The sequence below is a fragment of the Talpa occidentalis genome, unplaced genomic scaffold (genome assembly GCF_014898055.3).
Source record: "Talpa occidentalis isolate TD23 unplaced genomic scaffold, MPIMG_talOcc4v2.1 talOcc4.6, whole genome shotgun sequence".
NCBI classification, from domain to species: Eukaryota; Metazoa; Chordata; class Mammalia; order Eulipotyphla; family Talpidae; genus Talpa; species Talpa occidentalis.
Window position 1 is genome coordinate 41,942,153 of NW_023604972.1, and position 12,135 is coordinate 41,954,287.

The window sequence follows — 12,135 nt, forward strand, 5'->3', positions numbered from 1 at the left end:
TCTCCATCTGATTTATTTCACTTTGCATAATCCCTTCCACTTCCATCCATGTTGTCACAAATAGCAAGATTTCATCTATTTTCATAACATTCCTTTGTGCATACATACCACATCTTAATCCACTCATCTGTCATTGAGCACTAGGTTGTTTCCATAACTTCTCTGTTGTAAAAGTGGTGCAATGAACGTATGAGTAAAAAGCATTAATTGATTTGGTACATTTTTGAGTAATTAAAGAGAAATAATGAGAGGCGAAGGGTAATGAATCAAAATTTAAGGTAAAAGGCAGAGAGGGTCCAGGAAGCATTAAATAAAATCCATAGTCTATTGCTGATAAGGGACAGGTACAATAAAGGACAGGCTTTGGACTTTATTCTAAGACTTGCATGAGAGGCAAAGTTGAAGTGGTAGCCAGGAGTGGCCCAAGCTATACAGAGGTAGTTAAGAAATGGTCAAAAATATATGATCTAAGGCCTCCCCAGTGGTGCAGCGGGTTAAGTACCACTCTGTGAAGCTGTTCGCAGCTTCTGCAGCACGAGTTTGATCCAGCTGGCCAGGGAGATACCCACATGGTGCAGCAGACCTCTCCTGTCTCACCTGCTGCTCCCCTCAGCAGTGCTTTCAGTCCATCTGCCTGTTCTGCTCCCCACTCTGTCTCTGGTGAATTCTGTCACCTGCCCACACCTCTGACTTGTACCTCAGTTCTTGTATAAATAAATAAAATCTTTAAATATATATATATATATGATCTACCTAAAGGTATGATGGACAGCCAACACATATATTGCTAAATTTATATAATGGTGAGAAACTGAGGAGGAATAGCAAAAAAGTTGAAAGAAAGCTACACAATCCTTGCTCAGTTTCCAGATCTAATATAGCATCTGGACCCAGAACTCTCTGACATAAAGAGAGGCTAGATCTCTGAGAAAAGACCCTGAAGTACCAGGCCTATTCACTTGGATAGCCAGTAATTGGGAAAAGAATAATACTAGCTTATTTCAAGGATGATTAGACATGAAGTCCCAGTTGATATTGATATTTAGAGTACTACTATACCCCCATCATTACCTCTGTACAAGCCAATAGACTGGTCCAGGTTCAGTTCTTAGTGAGTCCACTGGGGACACACAGTCCCACCTGCTAAATATTTCCTCAAAATTTGTGTGTATATATAAATGGACATACTTAGACATTCACAGAAACCCGCATTAATTACTTGATTTGTGGCGGAAGAACATTTAGCCAGCGGTGAAGGCTAAATGGAATTGACTGAAACTGATCCCCTCCAACAGTGCTAATAAGTTTTGAAATTACCATATCCTGGGTATAGGAGATATTAGCTATAGACAGTAGATATTAATTCTACCCTGCAGACTTATTAAAGATAGCCCCATCATATCTCATTTAATTAGTTTCAACTTGTAAAGCTTACATGGATCACAACAAACAAATAAAAACTTAAGCAAAGTCATTCTAATTTATTGTGCTTAATGTGGTATCTTGACAATAGCAAATTAGCACAGTTTTGGCATGTGATGTATAGCCATAGATGCAGCAAATTTGCTCTTTTCTATCCTTGTCAGGAAAGAGCATCAGAAGCAGTTTTGTTCATGTGAAATGAATGAGGGTACAGACCCATGCTTTTCCCCAGGGCTATGCTAAACTCTCTTACCTCTTTCTGAATACAGTCCAAATGGATCTAATTGTCTGAATGTTACATAGAACATTCCATTGATCTGTCAGATCAATGACATCATGTTAATCAGACCGAGACAGTCAGGCTACATAGAGGTTACAAGAAAACCTCACATGAAATATTGAAAGGTTGATCTTGTTCTTGGAATCTGTTCATAGAAATAAAAATTATCCCTCTTTAAATGACTCTCCTAATTTCAATGAATTTGGAGAATTCAGGGGTCCAGAGCATACTACTGAACCCAGAGTGAGGAGGAATGACAAGGGCACATTATTATACAGTATTGCCTCGATGCATATATAACAGTTATCAATATCTCCTAAAGCGTAGAAAAGAAAAAAATTGTAAGATAAAGGACTTAGTATTACCTATGTTTTAAATATAAATTATTTAATTATAGAAGGTAATGTAGCTTAGATTTCAATAATGGCTGTATATATACCATAATTTTATTTTGCAAAACTTCCCAAAACCTTAGCAATCAGTTTCTGTGAGTTGGTTCAACTTGACTTGAATCACTGACAGAGAGCGAATACTTTATCCTCCTTCCTCACTCACCCTGACTACCCTATGACTCAGGGTGAAGGGCACAGAAGATTTCCATGATGTGAAAAATGCTTTCATGGTCCAAGGTGCTCACCTGTTAGACTGAGATGACTTACTTTCACCAGCCCATCTTTTGTGTTCCACTTCTCTTGAACATACTTTGTTCCTTGTGATACTCAAAAGTTTTGAAAAATTTTTTTTTAATTTCTGTAAGATTTATTTACTATTGAAATATGAAAATACCCTTTGTATATACAGCACAAACAGAGTGGATGATGACTCTGCTGAGTTAATACCTTCAGATCTGAAATGGAAAATCTCCAAAGCAATTGAAAATTATTAAAATTACCCATACTAATAAAAGTAAGAGAGTAAGGGAAAGAACCATGAGGGTACCTGGAGGTAAAGCAGGCAACAGTCAGTCAGAGTCCATGCTCTGGACTCTGCACTTGTGAGACAGCCCCCCCGCTCCAGGCATGCAACTATATCCTTCCCACTAAGCAGAGTCTATAGCACCAGGGGAGGTAGCCACAGAGTCCATGCTGCCCTCTTGTAGACCATCCTTCATGCTCAAATGACACTGAGTCCATTTTAGGACCCATACAGATCTCTTCTCTTCCTTCTGAGGGGGACTACATCTTCCCTCTGCACCCTTACCACACTCTGCCAGATGGGAGGCCAAAAGGTGGTTGGTTGCCTAGTGAGTTGGAATAGAAATCAACCTTGCAATTTGGGTGTCCAAGTGCTTGCACGTGAGGTCTTTCAGGGTGTAAGACAGAATCAAGGTAGGAAGAGAAAGGGTAGGTGACAAGCCAGGCATCCCCCTGTGCTCTTGCCAGGGTCACCAAAAGCTAGTGCAGAGGGTGGGGAAGACTATTCCAAATAGAGAGGTCAGCGAGTGGAGAGGCCCTGACTTTTCTCATCACTAGTGTCAATCTTTTCAATATCATCTCAGAAATCATTTTGCCTTTTCTTCTGACCCCACAAATTTTTTTTTTTGTGTTTCTGTAATTATGGAGGAAATATGGTATCACCACAAGCAACCCCTCACTTCCCCAAGCTGGTTTTTGTTAAAGCTATTCTGCTAGGAGTAAATACCTAGAAATTTTTCATCAAATCTTATTTCCTAGGTTACTTAAAAGACTTCTGTTCTGCACATGACCATGATTAAGTAGGTGTTTATTTTGTGTTCTTCACAGAACTCAACAGTGTTCCATCTTCAGGTTTCTTCCATGTACTTAATGAATTCTGGTTCCTTTGGAAATTCTTGATCCTAGTTTAACCTGATTTAGTCATTACTTAGTCCCAGGGCACATATATGTACCTTGTCAACATGCACTGTTCCACACGACTCTGACATAACCTCTGTGGCATCGACAATTTCTGCCACAGCAAAGAGCTGCTTTCAGATTCACTGTCTTCACTGAAGGGCCTGTCAGTGCTTTAGAAAGACCATACCCTGGTTTCTCAGCTTTCCAGGATCACCAACTCCAGATACAAGAAAAACAATCAAGCATTTTGTGCATCTGGGGCCATAAATTTTAGCTCACATTTAATCTCACCTTCTCTTAGAAAACGTCAACATACTCAGGAAGATGATATTAAAAAAAATTAGATGCATTAAACACTAAGTGGTCTCTCTATATATATGACACACATATAAAAATATATTTACAATCAGTAAATATATTACAATCAGTAAATATATTGAAAAAGGGTGGTAGAAAAATGTGGCATGGAATTCAAAGACAGAGACTCTTTTTGGAGCAAGCCCAAATATAACATACTCTTCTCTAACAAAGAGTGAATGTCTCAAAAATGAAAGCAATCTTCTCAAGCAGAGCTCTTCGATGTCTCATCCATTGCTCCCATAATTGTCCTGACTTTCTCTAGTGAACTCTGGGTAACTGTCCTCTGAAAAGGATTCCTCTGTTGTCTAATTCACAAGTTTCAAGCTCTCAGGCTGCCTTTTTACGGACGTCTTCCCTATGGTCAATTCCTTGAGGAATTAATTCAGCTTAATTTTAGTATCACACAGGGAGTGTTGTGCCTCTCTAAGTAAGTTCTTTCAGAGCATCCTCTTAAATGAAGACATTCTCTGAAGGCCCTGACTATCACTAATTGCTTCCCAGTGGTAATCATCTTTGACGGGAAACATCTGCTGTTGCCTTTAGGGTGAGTGCTTGGTTTTGTTTTTCTCTGTTGTCTCGCAGTACTCATCTCCCTCTTATTTATTTGGGATTGTATAGTGAGGTACTTGATGATATCTTTTCCTTTGCTTGGGATAAGATTCACATAATTCAATCAGTGAAGAGTCACTAATAATTCACTTAAATTTCTATTTGTCCTGCTGAAATTGAAATCTTTTGTCAGAATTCTGTTTATGTTCTCTTTTCATCATTGTTTTAACTAGAAATTTCAACTGAATGGGAACCCAATTAGAGTCTTTCCCGCTTGTTATTCTGAAATCTAAGAAAAATAAACTTACTACACTATGTAACTTCATTAACCATGGAAGCCAAATGATCAGATGTTAAAAATTAACTTTGTGTGTAATATTGTCACAGAATGGTGAATGTGGAAATAAACCAGATTACAAAATTCACATTTTACTGGTAGTTTACTGAATCAAATTTAAAAAGGGGTAAGACTTGTAATGACTGGTAGTAGTAATTTTGGTACTTGTTGCTGTTGTTAGCTTTAAAACTTCTTGGGGTCTATTTTATATAGAATATTTTACTATTACCAAATCAAATTTCTTTAAAGAAATTAAGGGGGGGAAGAAAGCACTTTAAAAAGAGGTAGGGGGATATACATATAAACCATTTTATGTCTCTGTCATTTGTCTTTCCATTTAAATCTTTTAAGTAGTGCTTTTTAAAAATAAACTCAGATGTACAGAACAGAATTAAACATAATCTTTGATTCATACACACTCCCATGATTGGTCTATATATGGTCTCCTTGGTCCAATGTATGAATAGATTTTAAATAATTATAGAACTGTGTATTTCTACACCCATTATTGAGAACTAGAACTTTAACAAAAAGTTTTAACTCCCAATACTCTCTCTCATCCTGTCCCTCTTCAACTTCCACTCAAGGTAACTATTACACTGAATCCCACATATACCATTTGCTTGCATTTATAAAAATAGTTTTATAAGTATTCCTAAAATATATGTATTGTTATTGCTGCTTTTAATTTTTTTTTAAGTGTACCATATCCTATGCAGTGTTCTGGAACTTATTTTTTTATGAAATATATTGTAAATTATATGAACATCCATCTATAAATGTAACTTTTTATTTTTTTTATTTTTATGTTTTATGCCTAGCTCTGGTGAACTTGATGAACTACCCAGTAACAGTCACAGTTTATAAGTTCTGTTTTAAGCCTATTTTCTTACTTTTCCCCTTTCATCTTGTTATGAATAGTTTTCTGGATAAAATTAATGGATTCCACATATCAGCTGCACACATTTGTATACCATTAAAAATATTAATATTAAATTCAAATGAAGCCAGACCAAGATAATTATGCTTCCATTCTGAGTAGAAAAAAAATATTTTAAGGAGCTTTCCTCAGATTTAGAAATTAATGAAACTAAAGTTTACAACCATTCAATGAGACAAAACAAAATTTAAATGCATGTGAAGAATTCTATCATGACCAGTATAGTTTCGCTCTCTACTACACTATTTTAAACAAAAGATTGTAATCAAAAATTTTAAACATTATGGGTTTGGGGCAAAAATGAGATGTAGGTGCCAATCAAGTCAAGCTTCCTACTGTATCTATTCTAGAAGCTACAGAGAGGTTCTCTGTGGTATACAAAGTAAGGTGTGAACTTTGCAAATGATACTTGTAAATGTTAATAATGCCATCTTCCTGCATATGTGCCTTTTATGGGGCTCTCCCATGATGCTTTGGCCAATGACAATACAAGCTGGACTCAAACACCTGAGTGTTTCCTCTTTCACAATCCCTTCACTGCCATGAGCACAGACCAGGGCCAGCCTGTTGGAGGGATGTGAAAGACACTTGAGAAGTCACCCAGACCAGGTTTTCCTACATCAAACAACTCCAGCAATTTAATAGCTAATTTCAGAGCAAGCCTACCTGAGAACAGGCAAGTCCAGCCATGTTGTCAGTGCCCACCTAAATGCTGATGACCTGGTGAGAAAAAAATAGTTATTTTAAGTTTGGGGAATGTTTATGTTGCTTGTGATTTTTACATGTGTGTTCCTCAAAGCAGTCTTCTTAGGTTTATTAACCTGGCATTTTCTGGCCAGTGGTCTCTCCCTCCCTCCTTCCACTCTTAACTTCTTGTACAAATGTTCCAGGATTTTTTCCCTGACTTTGGGACTAATGTTCTCCACTTATTTTTCCCACCCATAGTTCTCTGTCTGGTTTTTCTGTCACAGTTTCTTAGTCCTTCTACATCTCCTAGTCAATTCTCCCCTTGAAAGAGTGCTCTTAGGGAAGAGTGGGCATCAAAAGGGCAGTGCCCAGGTGGAGATCAGGTCACTGTCTGTGGGTCCTTCACCAGCATGTACAATTTCAAGACCACTCAATTTCAGGGAAAAACAATGGGGTTTATTTCACAAACAGGGTAAGCAAAGTCCCCAAAGCCACAAGCAGCCAGCTATCTCATCCCAGAGTGTCCAGTGTCCAAAACTCCCAAACAAAAGTCCACGATGTCACCATCCCACCAACAAGGGCCTGGAGCTGGTGGCAGCAGGCCAGGATCCAACTTACCACAGCTGGAGGTGTTCATAGGCGGATCCACCAAGATGATGCTGCAGCAGCCACAGAAACAGCCTGAAGGACGGGATGGACAGCACCAGACATGGGACCAGGCGTGGGTGGCGACAGCACCGGAGGCAACAGTACCCAGATACAGTGCTGGGTGATCAGGAGCAGTTAACAGCTATCAGAGGTGACCCAGACACTGAGTGCTGCTGAACACTGATCACTAGGAAGTAGCAGTGTCAGAAACACCAATGCTACAGTTCTTTGTCATTTGTTGGCCCACACCAACAATAAACTCTTTGAGACACCAGGCTGGGGCCTTTGGTGTTCCTTCCAAGTGATGGCAAAGGCAGGGCCGGAGGGCAGTGGCCCTTAGCCTGTAAAAAGCACTTTAACTTTTCTGTGAAGTTTTTGAGCTTCTGTTCTTCCTTTGGAGGTTGGCTACTGGATGCTTGTAGCAGAAGCAAGCACAGGGCCGGATCTCTATCGATTCAGGCAGACGGATAAAGGAGCATCCCGGAGTCCTCGGTGGATTTTAAAGGCTTTAATGCACTTTCTACACCAATTGTGGGGCAAGCCTGCAGGCTGACAAGGCAGGGGGGCCAGGGGCCAGGAGACAGGCAGCAACCAAGCCCCCAGTGATTCTTTACTCTCTTGGACTCTCTGGCATTCTTTCAAGGTCTCTTCGGCTTGCAGCTGTTGCTTGTCCTTTCATGGCCGCTCTGCCATGCTGGATTTCATGTCTCTGAGATGCCGCCCTTTTAGGCTCCGCCTCCAGGCTCAGGTGCGCCCACTTACGCAGCCCCCCCACACCGTCTTCCAGGTGCCCACCATCAGGCACCTGTGCCCCACACCCACAATCCTAAGCACCTTCTGCTTTCAAGGCCAGAGGTGATAGCCAAAGGCTAGAGGCATAAAAGCCTGACTGACCCATTCACTTACCCTAAAATGCTCCTTCTTTCTTCTTTCTCCGCAGGCCAGGAACAAAGTCACAGAGTCCAAGTCTACGAGAGTTCCAAGCTGGCCTCTGCCCTGTCTTATAGCCTCCTTCAGCCTCTCGCCCTCCCCTGCCCCCATCTACAAGTATGACTTGACCGATTGAACTATAACACCAATCAGTTCATAGCTCACACCTGATCAGGCCATTATAGGCTGCAGTTACCAAATTCTCGGGCCTCTCTACAGTCTGCAGCTGGAGGGAACCACAGCACTGGAGCTGGCCCTGTGGGGCCCCATGCTCCTCCCGCAGGACTGAAACAGGGGCTGCATGCCCTAGAGTGACATGGTAGGGAAACGACAGCCATCCACCATCACTGCTGGCCTCTGCCTGCAGCCTGTGCCCCAGAGGGGTCAGTGGTGGCTGACAGTAAAATCCCCACCACCTGCTGCCACTTGCACTGCCCACAAGCAGTTTCTAGAGCTGGTAGCAGGGGGCTGCCCCACAGGCAGCAACTCTAGGTGAGAACTCGCTATTGCTTTTCCAAGGGCTCCTGCCTCTTTGGCAGTGGTTTTGCCCCACAGCACAAGCTGTGGGGCCCTGTTTTCACTCTTTGCTTTCTTAATCTGTCGATGGCATATGATAACCAGACCCAAATGATTACTAAAATCTGGTTTCTCGTTCTCTGTAAGAACAAGGGGAGAGTGTAGGGGGTTGGATTCAGCTTCAGTGTGAGGCAAGTACACGGAGCCTGCACTGGCCAAGGAGCTGCTCTCGCCAGCCCAGCCCTCAGGGCCCTGCGGCTAGAGCACCAGCTGAGAGTTAGAATTGAAACTACATCATGGCTGACTGAGATGGGGGGGAGATTTCCAACAAATGGTGGCTTCAGCACTGAGACTTTTCATGACACCCTAGATATGGTAAAGGTGTGCTTGCTGTCTCAGCGCCCCTCAGGGGCCAGCTAGCTGATGCCATTCTCCAAACTTTAGATCCTCTCCTGTGCCAAATGGAAGAGCCTCCTGTACTGCAATGGGGACCTGGAGCCCCTGTGTCTGTGTCCAAATGGTGCTGACTGTGCCATGCATGTTCAGCACCCCACTTGCTTCACTAGCACCAGGGGTGCCTTTGTGAAGACTAAGACATGGCAAGCACCAGGATCATGTGGAATCCTGTCACCTTAGTGATTACTGTGCCCACCAACATCTACACCTAAAACCAACTCAAGGCCTTCCTCCATGGTCAAACGCTGACCCCTGACCTCTCTGTACCCACAGTTACTGCTGCCCTGCCTTGCCTGAGCATTGTGACTGTGATGAGCCCCTGCAGCTGGTACAGACAAAGCTGCAGTCTCAGAGGTGTTGTACCCAGAGCAGGGCACCTGTGTCCGGCTGCCGTGGCTCAGGGTGGCTGTTGCTCACTGGCTGGGATAGGATCCTGCTGTTTGTAAGGATGTGCTCTTCTCAGCCCTGTACTTGTTCAACTATGAGCTGATGAAATCCTAGCTTAATGGGCAAATGACTAACCACCTGTGGGCATCAGTTTTGTGGGTGTTGCTATCTCAGGGATGGACTCCAACCTGGTGAATACTTAGTGAATCCTGGGAGCAGTGGAGGCAGAGAGAACAAAGCCCTAGCATGCCCACTCTACCTGGCTGCTGTTACAGGGATCCCAGCTGAGCCTGGCACTAGGGAGCTCTTTGCAGCCTTCTTCCTAAGGTTCATCAAGGCTGTCCCTCCTGTATCATCATGATGAGCACTTAGGAGTTCAGCAAAAGCTTCTTCCAGAGTCTCAGCTGGGAATGGTCTCAGGGCCCTTGAAAGGGGCCAGGGTATGAGCCAATTAACCCCAGTACTGGTGTAGCCTGTAGCCATCCAGTTAATACATTGAGTCTAAAGAAAATGAACTTCAAAAAAGACTAAGGGAGTCGGGGAGAATATTAACTGAATCCTGACATCCTTCTAATATACCATATATATATATATATATATATATTTGGTGGTGTATATATATGTGTGTATATATATATGTATTGGTGGTGTGTCTGTATATATACATATGTGTGTGTATCACCAAATTAAAATACATTATTAACTATTTCTGTCCATCTATGCAAGTATTCTTTGCAAGTGTGTGCAATCCAAATTTAATTTTATTAATAATGACTCATTGTAAAGGCAGGACATGGGCACAGGTGCAGGTTTTCTGATCCCATGCAGATCGGGTAAAGGAGGAGTCAGAGTCCTCAGTAGTTTTGTAGGTCTTTTATTGGGGTTCACCAGGCATATGGCAGGCAGGGGTGCTGGCTGGGGGGCTGGGAGGCTGGCAGGCCTCCCAGCCCCCAGCAAGTCTTTACTCTATCTGGGCTATCTGGCATTCTCTGCTTCTGCGTCGGCTTCTCCTTCAGGTTCTGCTGCTGCTGCCTGGGGCTGCTGGCGTCCCCCCGTGACGCCACCCTTAAAAGCACAGTCTTAGCTCAGCTGAATCCCATCTACCTATGCCCACACCCTATTCCAGGTGCCCGCCATCAGGCATGCATTCAGGACAAGGATCCATCATCTATCCTGATGGCGGAAGGGCAGAAAAGCCTGACATTTTCTTTACCCTACAGTCCACCCCCTCAGGGTTTTCTGCCATACAGTCTATACATATATACACAATTTTCTAAGCAAACAAACAATGCAGCCATGGCCCACAAAAGCAAATACATCAAATAACAAAATACAACATAACAAAATACAACAGAACACAAATAAGTCCAGGCAGGGCACCAACCAAGTGCAAAAGACAATTATTGGTACCAGCAGATGAGCCACCAAATCTGCTGCCGAAGGCACTGCTCATACGAGGGAGGGGAAATCACACATGGCATCTGCTATAACACACCAGGAGCCGTCAGGCTTCCTGGCCTTCTCTGGCTGTAGTCTCGGCTACAAGGCACACACAGCATCCACCCCCAGGATGCACTAGCTCTGGGATTGGCAATTTTATTCTGTTGGGGGTAATCGCCAACCCTCAGGGTTTCTGTCTGCAGTCGCTCCAACACTCGGCCTTCATGGCCACCCATGCGACTCACAGACCCCTGCTCTCAAGCCAACCCACTGCACAAGCACATGGGTTGGGGATCCAAACTTTGCATTTGGCTTGGGCTCCACCCCAAGCCACATTCCCCACCCGTCCCCCAAGGACGGGCTCCTCAGCTCCTCACCCTCACTCAAGAATGAGCAGGGCATCACCCATAGGTGATTTTACGAGACTCACAGGGCTTCAGCATACCCAGGCTGCTTAACAGCCGCTTTAGGGCTTCTCAACTTAGCATCAGTACCAGCTTTTGCCACCTTAGTTGGCTTTTCTCCTCCACCTGGCTGCTGGGCATGCACAGTCTGCTTTTGGCCATCTAGGCCCACTGGCCACCCCCAGATTCTCAAAAAAAAAAATAACCTGCCAAGGTCCTCTGCCTTCTGGCGGTATTGTCAATCCAAGTTTATCAGTCCACGTCCATCAGTTGAAGTCCATTGGCCTCGCCTTGCGTCAGCAACGGCCTGCTGCCTCAGGGGTCATTGGCTGGTCCTTTCCGGTGTCGTTGGCTAGTCCTTCCCGGTGTCGTTGGCTGGTCCTTTCCGGTGTCGTTGGCTGGTCCTCTCGGGCGTCTCCTTCACGCCAGGTCTCATCCTGTAGCTCGTGGACGTGTCCACCTTCTGTGCCGCCATGGCGCCTCCAGTGTCGTCACAGGCAGTCTTTTACTCCTTAGTCCCTCCAGGTCTTTGGAGGGCTCCAATACCCGTCTGCATGGATCTTGCCGACTTACGCCAATTGTAAAGGCAGGACATGGGCACAGGTGCAGGTTTTCTGATCCCATGCAGATCGGGTAAAGGAGGAGTCAGAGTCCTCAGTAGTTTTGTAGGTCTTTTATTGGGGTTCACCAGGCATATGGCAGGCAGGGGTGCTGGCTGGGGGGCTGGGAGGCTGGCAGGCCTCCCAGCCCCCAGCAAGTCTTTACTCTATCTGGGCTATCTGGCGTTCTCTGCTTCTGCGTCGGCTTCTCCTTCAGGTTCTGCTGCTGCTGCCTGGGGCTGCTGGCGTCCCCCCGTGACGCCACCCTTAAAAGCACAGTCTTAGCTCAGCTGAATCCCATCTACCTATGCCCACACCCTATTCCAGGTGCCCGCCATCAGGCATGCATTCAGGACAAGGATCCAT

At 44.1% G+C, this 12,135-nt stretch overlaps 1 pseudogene; it reads left to right on the forward strand.

The window, feature by feature from the left end:
• Positions 1-8,283: 8,283 nt before the first annotated feature.
• LOC119260325 (60S ribosomal protein L6-like) overlaps positions 8,284-12,135 on the forward strand; it is a 95,726-nt pseudogene continuing 91,874 nt past the window's right edge.